Source organism: Vicugna pacos, unplaced genomic scaffold, assembly GCF_048564905.1.
Source record: "Vicugna pacos unplaced genomic scaffold, VicPac4 scaffold_19, whole genome shotgun sequence".
NCBI lineage: Eukaryota > Metazoa > Chordata > Mammalia > Artiodactyla > Camelidae > Vicugna > Vicugna pacos.
This window is the reverse complement of record NW_027328740.1, coordinates 37,768,249-37,780,502: the sequence shown is the minus strand read 5'-3', so window position 1 is coordinate 37,780,502 and position 12,254 is coordinate 37,768,249. Positions and strand designations below refer to the sequence as shown.

At 45.7% G+C, this 12,254-nt stretch overlaps 1 long non-coding RNA gene across 1 annotated transcript in view; it reads left to right on the top strand.

Moving 5' to 3' along the window:
- Positions 1-10,707, top strand: part of LOC140693386 (uncharacterized) — a 31,511-nt gene extending 20,804 nt beyond the window's left edge. Inside the window, exon 3 of the long non-coding RNA XR_012069122.1 lies at positions 10,444-10,707. This is a non-coding gene — a long non-coding RNA (uncharacterized lncRNA). The remainder of the gene's footprint in view (positions 1-10,443) is intronic.
- Positions 10,708-12,254: the final 1,547 nt, after the last annotated feature.

Below are 12,254 nucleotides of genomic sequence, written 5' to 3'. Positions count from 1 at the left end.
TTTCGAGCCTGCTATCCTCTACAGCTGTCTCCAGGCCAGTATTCTCTATTGTAGCAGAACATCTCTCATCAATGTGTTCGCATCTCTCCTCAATCCGTGCAGCCATATTTTCGGCCAGCTTCTCTTCGTGTCTCCCATAAAGTCGACTTCAACAGGACTGGGCAAGTCTGAAAGGACCTCGGAGCCTCTGCAGTAAGCTGAAGACAGGCAGATCTTCCACTGTCTTCCCTTTCAGGTTCTGGAAACTGACCCGTGAACTCAGGTCTTTGGGCAGCAGCAGTATCTCGAACTGACACAGCTTCCCGGACCAAAGACCTAAGCCAAGCTCCACAGAGGGCGGCAGCCCCTCCATCGCACTGATCCACCCACAGAACTCTGCCCGGTTACCTAGGATCCACCAGCCACAACAAGCCTCGCGGTACACACCAACATTCCACCTGGAATCCAACCGCTAACTGCCATCCCCAATGGCTGCTGCATCTTGTCAGTGTTGGGGGAGGGGCTGCATCCGACGAGAGGTTCCTAAGGTAAATGTGATTCTACCCACTAGCGTCCCATGGGCCTTTGTTCTTCCCTCTTTCCTTTTGTTCAGATCTGTATGCACTGTAGCAACGGAGGGAAGTGTGTCCATTTTCAGTTGAATGTTTCACACGTCTTTAAACTTTCTAACAGTTCACAGTACACAGAGACCCACTAAGGGAAACTATTGTTCCTGTAATATGGGCACACCCGCAATACATAGCCGTCGGTTGATTTCTGCTGAAACAACCGCATGCACGGGACATCTATCCATTTGTTTCAAGGGGGCTGAAATTCCTAGGAATGATACAATCCCCAATGTGCACTTTACTGCCTGACTCTTTTGATCTTAGTACACTTTTGCGGAGCTACTTTTCCTTGTTATAGGCTTCTGCCATTTCTTCTCGACGTAGTGTAGAAGATGGCATTCATTCATCCTGTTGGAAGACTTGCAAGTCTATATCACGGACTAGGAATCCATTGGATTCCAAATCGGCATTTGGGTTAGGTCACGATATGCTCAAATGAATCAATATTTACGAATATAAATGCACGCTTCTGATTTCCTATTACAGGTGTGCTGAGTACATTCAAGCCGCGATACTGGGTCGATGCGTACTGAATGATCCTTGACATCACCTTGAGTAATTTCTTTTGAATATTCATGTTACCCTACCCTTTTTGTGTTGTTTGTTTGTTTGATTCTTTCTTGGTCTGCTTCTCGTTTGCTTTGCAAACACGTCAGGCCATGCATCTCTCCGTTTGCTTCCAACAGAGAGTCATATAAGCTGACTCCCTTAAGATAGTGCTTCCAATCCCCTATGATTTCCTGCTTCCCTCTCCCATCTTTAGGATTTTGATGTCCTCCTTGCTTTCTCCTTGTTTCTTCTTTTCCACTCATGCTCTTCTTGCATTTTCAATAAGGGTTTTCTTTTTTCCATTTCATCTTGCTGCTTATCCCTTCAGGGGAGAATTCTCAACCTTTCTTTTAGGATAAGTTTCGAACTGCTGAATTCTTTTAAGATTTGCAGGTCTGTGGCATTCTCTAGCTCTGCTGTTATTAGAAATGGTGGTCATGTGGCATAGGCTACCCTAGATGGCAGCATTTTGCCATTCAAGCTATGGTCTATGTCCTGGCACTCCTCCCTGTCCTGCAATATTGCTGCTGAGATAGCAGCTGAAACCCCTCTGGAGGTTCTCTTGTGACTATGTTGCTTTCCTCCAGGTGCATTTTAAATCACTGGGATGCTCATGAACTTTGTTGATTTGGATCATACAGCTGCTGCTAAGTCTATTGGGATTCCACCTCTTTTGGACCCTGTGTACTTCCTGAATTCGCCTAGATGATTCTATCTTGGCTTTCAGCAAGTTTCAGTCTGATTTTTCTACACATAACTTTTCAAACATTGTTTGTTTCTTTATCTCTTGCTTTTCCATCTGGGACTCTTTCGAATTTTAGTCTTTCATGCCTTGTCTTCAACCAGGATTCAACAGCAATGTTTTCATTGGTTTGCACTTGCTTTCCTATGTGTGCTTCTGACCGAGGGATTTGTGTTCCCCTGTCTTCAAAGTCATTCACGCTTCCCTCTGCAATATCTCGTCTGCTTAGGACGGAATGATAGCCCTGATGTTTTCTCATCCACTGAGTTATCTGAGATTATTTGGCTCGTCTTTTGGCTTTCTCTTCCCCTTTTTTGTTATTCTGCCTTTTTTTGATTCTGAGACACTGTTGTTCTTCAGTGTTTCCCTCACCTCCATTTTCAATACTTGCTCTGGAGAGCTTTTTGCAGTCTAGTTGTCTGAAAGCTTATCTTTAGGGCCTTCAATCTCTTTGGAACTGAAAATGGTACTTCCTTTTCCTTTTACTGTATTTCTTCATCTCTACTGGTCAGGTAATTTCAGGTATCTAATGTAGACTTCTAGGGCTTGGTTAAGTGAAAACTTTAGACTCTTGGCTCTACACAATTGCATGGGATTTCTGTGAGGACAAATTTTCCTAGACATTGATGCCATGTCCTGTTCCTGTGTGTGCTGTCTGGTCTATCTCCAATTGCAGGTGTTGCCTTTGTTGTGATGAACCCCCCATACTATTTCGATTTTGATAACCTCATTTTGATTACGCTTATCTCACAAATCTGAAAGAGCACAGGACACTTCCTCTGGTGGAAATGGAGCTTCTAAAGCTTCTCAGCTCTGCATTCTACTCTATGTTAGTTTGGAGTGTTTCCAGAAGAGCAGAGTGTGAGTGCGCTTGTGCTTTGTAGTGCCACGGGAATGTCCCACTGAAACCAGTTCTTCCAAGAGCTTCTCTGTCTACAGAAACACCAGTGGAAGCATATCTATGGATGTCACACATCAGGGCCTGCTGGAATGATCCCACAGCCCGAACTTGGTGTCCTCGCTGCCGAACCGTGCCGGTGCCTTCCTAAATGTAGCATTCGCTTTTGAGAGATAAACTGAAGGAAATCCTTCCTCTTCTCACGCTGTGGTCTTGGACCACACTTCCTTGTCCTCTCATCCTTGTGGCACGGGTGCACGAAGGCAACCACAGAGCTGTTGCACATCCTGTGCCTCAAACCAAACCATAATCACAGCCCAGGTTATGAATGTAGCAGATCCTAAGGCTTTTCATTCTGAATTCAAACCCAAGGCCCCCTGGATCCCTCAGACCCGATGCACAATATCTCTGATTCAGCCCCACACATGCTCTATTGGCAAAATGCCAAATTGGTCTCTGGTCCTGCAGATGCACTGGGTGTGGCCATGGGACATATCGATAATTTCGACTGTGCGCACCAGGGTGGTTGCTTGCTCATTGGGGTCCCAGGTCGGTTTGCTCTCTTGATAGGACCCACCACATCCCACAACGCACTCCAGATCCCTGAGACTCAGCGTGTGCCACCATCCGTAGCCCTATCCCTCCCTGAACGCAGCCTCTGCTACCTCAAATTTGGCAGCTCGGAGCTTGGTCTCAGAATCAACTGTGGGGATATTTTGCACTGGATTCTTTGAGTTCTGTCAGCCAAGCATCTGCTGTGCACTCTTCTAACACTCAGCGCATCACCTTCAGTCCCATGTGTCCTGTCCGCTTGAGAGTGTGCATCCAAGATAAAGAGAGTTTCACCTTTACTGCTCCATCAACAGGGCTCAGACCATGAACTGGTATCCATTCCCTGCTTTTCCTTCTCCTGCTTCCAGGTGTTCTGAGGCCTCATCCTGTCTTTGGAAGTAACAGACCTCTCTTCGGCAAGTGTCCTGTGCCAAGGGCTGGGTGAGTGGATGTTTACATTGCTGTGTTCATGTGAGCGAGTGAGCGCAGGTTGCACTGCTTCTCTGTCAACTGGGCATCGATGGATCAACACTTTCCAGATACATTTCACAGAAATGTGATTTTTTTTTATCTCTTTGTTTCTATACAGCCGTGGTGGGAGGGATTGTCCGAAGACACCAGTTTTGACATTGTGCTGATATCTCAATTGCAGTCTTTAAAAATTTAATAGAATTTATAGAAATGTTTTGCGAGTTATACGAAAATGAAGTTAGTTTCTGAAACATACTAAATCGACCTAGAAGCCAGACTTGTCAATTTCGGTAACATTTTGTCAGCTCTAAGGAAAATATAGACAGATTGAATGCAAACTAGCAGTCCGAACTGTTAAAGGGGTCATGTCAACTCATTACTGTTGAAGCCTCCGAAATCAACAGGAACCATGAAATAACTAATGGAAACATGAAATAACCCCCAAGCTTGGATTCACTTGTGCATGTGGTGCCCTTTACTCCCGATGACACCTACTGCTCAATGTTGGCATTTCAAGGTGTAACATCCCTCTCAAGGAAAATACAAGAGGAAACGAACTAAATATATACATTTATCTTTGAATCTAAAGAACCTAGAGGCATGATAGCTATGAGAACCCTGCTGCAGCTATGCTAGGCTACTGAGAACCAGGTGTTCTTCTATCAGTGATGAGAACGCTTAATCATCCGATCATGTTGGGTAAAGCACTTGAATGCAACCAAGTCTGCACCCCCATGATAGATTGCCCCCGGGGGCTTGACTCAATTGAAAGACGGTCCACATAAGCTGTGTCTTTCATGTCATTGGCGACTTTTACAGTTCCGTTCACTATCTGACTTCGAATATTTACCTAGACTGTCTTGAAAAACGGAGGCCTAATACAGATTCAAGTTCAGTCAAAGATTCCCCTCACTTACCACACTCCCTTCACCCCAGAGAAGACATAAACCCAGCATTTGCTGAATCTAGCGGAAGGCCATCGTTTCTTTGTGGGAGCTAAGTATTCAATTCCTATCTATTTCATACGAGAGTATTTGACCTTTCTGGGGTTCCCTGTTGTTCACAGAGGATGAAGCTAGAGGAACTCTGATTCTAGGAGGGGCTTGCTCTGCTCTTACTGGCTTCATTGCAGCTCAGGTACTGATCCCTCAAAATGGATGCCTGAGTGGAGGGGAGGGAAGAGCAAGTGCTTGATAGCTAGGCCCAAATCTGGGAAAAGGCTTACCTGGGCTTGGTGCACTTTGATCTGAATGGCTTGGAATTGCCCCTTGGGTCGTGTGGATTATCTGACCTCTTTCAAGAACATGAGCGTTTTTATCATCTCTGCCATCTCTTCTCTTTAGACGTCAGGGATCTTGGACCCGTTCTTGGAGCAGAGAATTGAGGAACTTCCTCCAGTCCACGGTGGCCCTCCGTATGTTTCTGCTAGTATCAGCGAGGTTCAATATGTCTCATGAATGCCTTTCGAGCCTGCTATCCTCTACAGCTGTCTCCAGGCCAGTATTCTCTATTGTAGCAGAACATCTCTCATCAATGTGTTCGCATCTCTCCTCAATCCATGCAGCCATGTTTTCAGCCAGCTTCTCTTCGTGTCTCCCATAAAGTCGACTTCAACAGGACTGGGCAAGTCTGAAAGGACGTCGGAGCCTCTCCAGTAAGCTGAAGACAGGCAGATCTTCCATTGCCTGCCCTTTCAGGTTCTGGAAACTGACCCGTGAACTCAGGTCTTTGGGCAGCAGCAGTATCTCGAACTGACACAGCTTCCCGGACCAAAGACCTAAGCCAAGCTCCACAGAGGGCGGCAGCCCCTCCATCGCACTGATCCACCCACAGAACTCTGCCCGGTTACCTAGGATCCACCAGCCACAACAAGCCTCGCGGTACACACCAACATTCCACCTGGAATCCAACCGCTAACTGCCATCCCCAATGGCTGCTGCATCTTGTCAGTGTTGGGGGAGGGGCTGCATCCGACGAGAGGTTCCTAAGGTAAATGTGATTCTACCCACTAGCGTCCCATGGGCCTTTCTTCTTCCCTCTTTCCTTTTGTTCAGATCTGTATGCACTGTAGCAACGGAGGGAAGTGTGTCCATTTTCAGTTGAATGTTTCACACGTCTTTAAACTTTCTAACAGTTCACAGTACACAGAGACCCACTAAGGGAAACTATTGTTCCTGTAATATGGGCACACCCGCAATACATAGCCGTCGGTTGATTTCTGCTGAAACAACCGCATGCACGGGACATCTATCCATTTGTTTCAAGGGGGCTGAAATTCCTAGGAATGATACAATCCCCAATGTGCACTTTACTGCCTGACTCTTTTGATCTTAGTACACTTTTGCGGAGCTACTTTTCCTTGTTATAGGCTTCTGCCATTTCTTCTCGACGTAGTGTAGAAGATGGCATTCATTCATCCTGTTGGAAGACTTGCAAGTCTATATCACGGACTAGGAATCCATTGGATTCCAAATCGGCATTTGGGTTAGGTCACGATATGCTCATATGAATCAATATTTACGAATATAAATGCACGCTTCTGATTTCCGAATACAGGTGTGCTGAGTACATTCAAGCCGCGATACTGGGTCGATGCGTACTGAATGATCCTTGACATCACCTTGAGTAATTTCTTTTGAATATTCATGTTACCCTACCCTTTTTGTGTTGTTTGTTTGTTTGATTCTTTCTTGGTCTGCTTCTCGTTTGCTTTGCAAACACGTCAGGCCATGCATCTCTCCGTTTGCTTCCAACAGAGAGTCATATAAGCTGACTCCCTTAAGATAGTGCTTCCAATCCCCTATGATTTCCTGCTTCCCTCTCCCATCTTTAGGATTTTGATGTCCTCCTTGCTTTCTCCTTGTTTCTTCTTTTCCACTCATGCTCTTCTTGCATTTCCAATAAGGGTTTTCTTTTTTCCATTTCATCTTGCTGCTTATCCCTTCAGGGGAGAATTCTCAACCTTTCTTTTAGGATAAGTTTCGAACTGCTGAATTCTTTTAAGATTTGCAGGTCTGTGGCATTCTCTAGCTCTGCTGTTATTAGAAATGGTGGTCATGTGGCACAGGCTACCCTAGATGGCAGCATTTTGCCATTCAAGCTATGGTCTATGTCCTGGCACTCCTCCCTGTCCTGCAATATTGCTGCTGAGATAGCAGCTGAAACCCCTCTGGAGGTTCTCTTGTGACTATGTTGCTTTCCTCCAGGCGCATTTTAAATCACTGGGATGCTCATGAACTTTGTTGATTTGGATCATACAGCTGCTGCTAAGTCTATTGGGATTCCACCTCTTTTGGACCCTGTGTACTTCCTGAATTCGCCTAGATGATTCTATCTTGGCTTTCAGCAAGTTTCAGTCTGATTTTTCTACACATAACTTTTCAAACATTGTTTGTTTCTTTATCTCTTGCTTTTCCATCTGGGACTCTTTCGAATTTTAGTCTTTCATGCCTTTTCTTCAACCAGGATTCAACAGCAATGTTTTCATTGGTTTGCACTTGCTTTCCTATGTGTGCTTCTGACCGAGGGATTTGTGTTCCCCTGTCTTCAAAGTCATTCACGCTTCCCTCTGCAATATCTCGTCTGCTTAGGACGGAATGATAGCCCTGATATTTTCTCATCCACTGAGTTATCTGAGATTATTTGGCTCGTCTTTTGGCTTTCTCTTCCCCTTTTCTGATATTCTGCCTTTTGTGATTCTGAGACACTGTTGTTCTTCAGTGTTTCCCTCACCTCCATTTTCAATACTTGCTCTGGAGAGCGTTTTGCAGTCTAGTTGTCTGAAAGCTTATCTTTAGGGCCTTCAATCTCTTTGGAACTGAAAATGGTACTTCCTTTTCCTTTTACTGTATTTCTTCATCTCTACTGGTCAGGTAATTTCAGGTATCTAATGTAGACTTCTAGGGCTTGGTTAAGTGAAAACTTTAGACTCTTGGCTCTACACAATTGCATGGGATTTCTGTGAGGACAAATTTTCCTAGACATTGATGCCATGTCCTGTTCCTGTGTGTGCTGTCTGGTCTATCTCCAATTGCTTGTGTTGCCTTTGTTGGGATGAACCCCCCATACTATTTCGATTTAGATAACCTCACTTTGATTACGCTTATCTCACAAATCTGAAAGAGCACAGGACACTTCCTCTGGTGGAAATGGAGCTTCTAAAGCTTCTCAGCTCTGCATTCTACTCTATGTTAGTTTGGAGTGTTTCCAGAAGAGCAGAGTGTGAGTGCGCTTGTGCTTTGTAGTGCCACGGGAATGTCCCACTGAAACCAGTTCTTCCAAGAGCTTCTCTGTCTACAGAAACACCAGTGGAAGCATATCTATGGATGTCACACATCAGGGCCTGCTGGAATGATCCCGCAGCCCGAACTTGGTGTCCTCGCTGCCGAACAGTGCCGGTGCCATCCAAAATGTAGCATCCGCTTTTGAGAGATAAACTGAAGGAAATCCTTCCTCTTCTCACGCTGTGGTCTTGGACCACACTTCCTTGTCCTCTCATCCTTGTGGCACGGGTGCACGAAGGCAAAAACAGAGCTGTTGCACATCCTGTGCCTCAAACCAAACCATAATCACAGCCCAGGTTATGAATGTAGCAGATCCTAAGGCTTTTCATTCTGAATTCAAACCCAAGGCCCCCTGGATCCTTCAGACCCGATGCACAATATCTCTGATTTAGCCCCACACATGCTCTATTGGCAAAATGCCAAATTGGTCTCTGGTCCTGCAGATGCACTGGGTGTGGCCATGGGACATATCGATAATTTCAACTGCGCGCGCCAGGGTGTTTGCTTGCTCATTGGGGTCCCAGGTCGGTTTGCTCTCTTGATAGGACCCACCACATCCCACAACGCACTCCAGATCCCTGAGACTCAGCGTGTGCCACCATCCGTAGCCCTATCCCTCCCTGAACGCTGCCTCTGCTACCTCAAATTTGGCAGCTCGGAGCTTGGTCTCAGAATCAACTGTGGGGATATTTTGCACTGGATTCTTTGAGTTCTGTCAGCCAAGCATCTGCTGTGCACTATTCTAACACTCAGCGCATCACCTTCAGTCCCATGTCTCCTGTCCGCTTGAGAGTGTGCGTCCAAGTTAAAGAGAGTTTCACCTTTACTGCTCCATCAACAGGGCTCAGACCATGCACTGGTATCCATTCCCTGCTTTTCCTTCTCCTGCTTCCAGGTGTTCTGAGGCCTCATCCTGTCTTTGGAAGTAACAGACCTCTCTTCGGCAAGTGTCCTGTGCCAAGGGCTGGGTGAGTGGATGTTTCCATTGCTGTGTTCATGGGAGCGAGTGAGCGCAGGTTGCACTGCTTCTCTGTCAACTGGGCATCGATGAATCAACACTTTCCAGATACATTTCACAGAAATGTGATTTTTTTTTATCTCTTAGTTTCTATACAGCCGTGGTGGGAGGGATTGTTGAAGACTCCAGTTTTGACATTGTGTTGATATCTCATTTGCAGTCTTTAAAAATTTAATAGAATTTATAGAAATGTTTTGGGAGTTATACGAAAATGAAGTTAGTTTCTGAAACATACTAAATCGACCTAGACGCCAGACTTGTCAATTTCGGTAACATTTTGTCAGCTCTAAGGAAAACATAGACAGATAGAATGCAAAGTAGCAGTCCGAACTGTTAAAGGTGTCCTGTCAGCTCTTTACTGTTGAAGCCTCCGAAACCAACAGGAACCATGAAATAACTAATGGAAACATGAAATAACCCCCAAGCTTGGATTCACTTGTGCATGTGGTGCCCTTTACTCCCGATGACACCTACTGCTCCATGTTGGCATTTCAAGGTGTAACATCCCTCTCAAGGAAAATACAAGAGGAAACGAACTAAATATATAAATTTAGCTATGAATCCAAAGAACCTAGAGGCATTATATCTATGAGAACCCTGCTGCAGCTATGCTAGGCTACTGAGAACCAGGTGTTCTTCTATCAGTGATGAGAACGCTTAATCACCCGATCATGTTGGGTAAAGCACTTGAATGCAACCAAGTCTGCACCCCCATGATAGATTGCCCCCGGGGGCTTGACTCAATTGAAAGACGGTCCACATAAGCTGTGTCTTTCATGTCATTGGCGACTTTTACAGTTCCGTTCACTATCTGACTTCGAATATTTACCTAGACTGTCTTGAAAAACGGAGGCCTAATACAGATTCAAGTTCAGTCAAAGATTCCCCTCACTTACCACACTCCCTTCACCCCAGAGAAGACATAAACCCAGCATTTGCTGAATCTAGCGGAAGGCCATCGTTTCTTTGTGGGAGCTAAGTATTCAATTCCTATCTATTTCATACGAGAGTATTTGACCTTTATGGGGTTCCCTGTTGTTCACAGAGGATGAAGCTAGAGGAACTCTGATTCTAGGAGGGGCTTGCTCTTCTCTTACTGGCTTCATTGCAGCTCAGGTACTGATCCCTCAAAATGGATGCCTGAGTGGAGGGGAGGGAAGAGCAAGTGCTTGATAGCTAGGCCCAAACCTGGGAAAAGGCTTACCTGGGCTTGGTGCACTTTGATCTGAATGGCTTGGAATTGCCCCTTGGGTCGTGTGGATTATCTGACCTCTTTCAAGAACATGAGCGTTTTTATCATCTCTGCCATCTCTTCTCTTTAGACGTCAGGGATCTTGGACCCGATCTTGGAGCAGAGAATTGAGGAACTTCCTCCAGTCCACGGTGGCCCTCCGTAGGTTTCTGCTAGTATCAGCGAGGTTCAATATGTCTCATGAATGCCTTTCGAGCCTGCTATCCTCTACAGCTGTCTCCAGGCCAGTATTCTCTATTGTAGCAGAACATCTCTCATCAATGTGTTCGCATCTCTCCTCAATCCGTGCAGCCATGTTTTGGGCCAGCTTCTCTTCGTGTCTCCCATAAAGTCGACTTCAACAGGACTGGGCAAGTCTGAAAGGACGTCGGAGCCTCTCCAGTAAGCTGAAGACAGGCAGATCTTCCACTGTCTGCCCTTTCAGGTTCTGGAAACTGACCCGTGAACTCAGGTCTTTGGGCAGCAGCAGTATCTCGAACTGACACAGCTTCCCGGACCAAAGACCTAAGCCAAGCTCCACAGAGGGCGGCAGCCCCTCCATCGCACTGATCCACCCACAGAGCTCTGCCCGGTTATCTAGGACCCACCAGCCACAACAAGCCTCGCGGTACACAACAACATTCCACCTGGAATCCAACCGCTAACTGCCATCCCCAATGGCTGCTGCATCTTGTCAGTGTTGGGGGAGGGGCTGCATCCGACGAGAGGTTCCTAAGGTAAATGTGATTCTACCCACTAGCGTCCCATTGGCCTTTCTTCTACCCTCTTTCCTTTTGTTCAGATCTGTATGCACTGTAGCAACGGAGGGAAGTGTGTCCATTTTCAGTTGAATGTTTCACACGTCTTTAAAATTTCTAACAGTTCACAGTACACAGAGACCCACTAAGGGAAACTATTGTTCCTGTAATATGGGCACACCCGCAATACATAGCCGTCGGTTGATTTCTGCTGAAACACCCGCATGCACGGGACATCTATCCATTTGTTTCAAGGGGGCTGAAATTCCTAGGACTGATACAATCCCCAATGTGCACTTTACTGCCTGTCTCTTTTGATCTTAGTACACTTTTGCGGAGCTACTTTTCCTTGTTATAGGCTTGTGCCATTTCTTCTCGACGTAGTGTAGAATATGGCATTCATTCATCCTGTTGGAAGACTTGCAAGTCTATATCACGGACTAGGAATCCATTGCATTCCAAATCGGCATTTGGGTTAGGTCACGATATGCTCATATGAATCAATATTTGCGAATATAAATGCACGCCTCTGATTTCCGAATACAGGTGTGCTGAGCACATTCAAGCCGCGATACTGGGTTGATGCGTACTGAATGATCCTTGACATCACCTTGAGTAATTTCTTTTGAATATTCATGTTACCCTACCCTTTTTGTGTTGTTTGTTTGTTTGATTCTTTCTTGGTCTGCTTCTCGTTTGCTTTGCAAACACGTCAGGCCATGCATCTCTCCGTTTGCTTCCAACAGAGAGTCATATAAGCTGACTCCCTTAAGATAGTGCTTCCAATCCCCTATGATTTCCTGCTTCCCTCTCCCATCTTTAGGGTTTTGATGTCCTCCTTGCTTTCTTCTTGTTTCTTCTTTTCCACTCATGCTCTTCTTGCATTTCCAATAAGGGTTTTCTTCTTTCCATTTCATCTTGCTGCTTATCCCTTCAGGGGAGAATTCTCAATCTTTCTTTTAGGATAAGTTTCGAACTGCTGAATTCTTTTAAGATTTGCAGGTCTGTGGCATTCTCTAGATCTGCTGTTATTAGAAATGGTGGTCATGTGGCATAGGCTACCCTAGATGGCAGCATTTTGCCATTCAAGCTATGGTCTTTGTCCTGGCACTCCTCCCTGTCCTGCAATATTGCTGCTGAGATA